This window comes from Zingiber officinale, chromosome 4B, assembly GCF_018446385.1.
Source record: "Zingiber officinale cultivar Zhangliang chromosome 4B, Zo_v1.1, whole genome shotgun sequence".
Taxonomy (NCBI): Eukaryota; Viridiplantae; Streptophyta; class Magnoliopsida; order Zingiberales; family Zingiberaceae; genus Zingiber; species Zingiber officinale.
This window is the reverse complement of record NC_055993.1, coordinates 32,268,595-32,270,173: the sequence shown is the minus strand read 5'-3', so window position 1 is coordinate 32,270,173 and position 1,579 is coordinate 32,268,595.

The window sequence follows — 1,579 nt, the reverse complement described above, 5'->3', positions numbered from 1 at the left end:
TCAACGGGCTGACCGGATGTCTGGCACGAAGCCCAGCTAGGTCAACGGGCTGACCGGATAGCTGGCACGAAGTCCAAGCGGGTTGACGGGCCGACCGGACGCTTAGGCACAAAGCCCAGCTAGGTCGACGGGCTACCGGATAGCTGGCACGAAGTCCAGACGGGTCGACGGGCTGACCGGACGTCTGGCAGGTAAGTGAGGTAAGTCACTGGAGGGGAGTGACTGCGAGGACGTGTTCCCAGGAAGGGAACATTGGGCGTCGATCCGGCTTAGATCCATTTCGGATATCTAAGTCGAGATCGTGACAAGATTCCGGTCTCGGAAAAATGGAATCTAAGTCATACTCTTTTCTTGTCAAATCATATTACTTTAATTGTGCTAACAATCTGTTTTGCAGAATATATATTTGCCTCGGACTAACTCTGTTTTGCAGGAAAGGAAGTTTCTGGAAATAGGAGGTCCGGGCGCCCGGAGGTGAATTTTATCCAGGCCGAGTCATCGCCACGTGGAGTTCGCTGATTAGACCTGCCACGTCGCACCAGGGCGCCCGGAAGGGATCCAGGCGCCCAGAGCAGCATATAAAAGAAGCCCCAGGGGTGGAGCTTCAATAACAACTGAGAACTCTTCGACTGCTTGCTCTGCTGCTCTACGCTCCTGTGACGCTAACAAAGCTTCGACAAAGTGCTTCTTCTTCTTTGGTTAACTTTCTTGTCGGTATCACTTTATTTCCATTAGCATTTCTGTACCTTAATTTGTAATAGTATTTCGAATTGCTAGTGAATTACCCAACGAAAGTACTCAAGGAGTACGGGCCTTCGAGTAGGAGTCGTCACAGGCTCCGAACGAAGTAAAAAATACCTTGTTCAGTTTGCCTAAGTTTTTTATTATTCCGCTGCGCTTAACTCTTATTAACGCAATTTTTTCGAATCGATATTCACCCCCCCCTCTATCGACATTTCACGATCCAACATCCACCTCCTTGAGGTGACTAATCCAAGGCACGCACACACCCAATCAAGGTTCACTAAGATTTTCTCCTTTTCAATCCAAGAATGACGGTGGAGAAACTTTTACAAGATGATTTCCTCCTTTTACAAGATTTTAATGAGCTTAGGGAGGAGAGAATAAGAGTAGTAAGGCTTGGAGGTCACTTGGAAAGCTTAAACAATAATTTCAAATCAGTTGAGTTGTTCTCTTCCAGCTTCCAACTTTATATACAGTATGCTGGAATTCCCGATACCAGTTGACTGCTGAAACATGCAGTCAACTGGTAGCACACAATGACTACTGTTTTGTTTGAATCTGTGGAGATCCTATGCGTCATCATCCCAACGGTATTATACCAGTCGACTGATAAAACATGCAGTTAACTGGTGCAGTCGACTGCATGTTTTAGCAGTCGACTGGTGTCTGTGAACTGAGCGAACAAAGACATTCTGTTTGCTCCCAGTCGACTGGTGTCCGGAGTTGCCCTTGAAGTCTTCCTCCTCAGCCTTTGTCCCTCAGATGCACTCAAGCCTGCAACTATTCTTCGTGTCATCCTTCACATTGCCTTGAGATTCACTTCCCTTCACTCCGT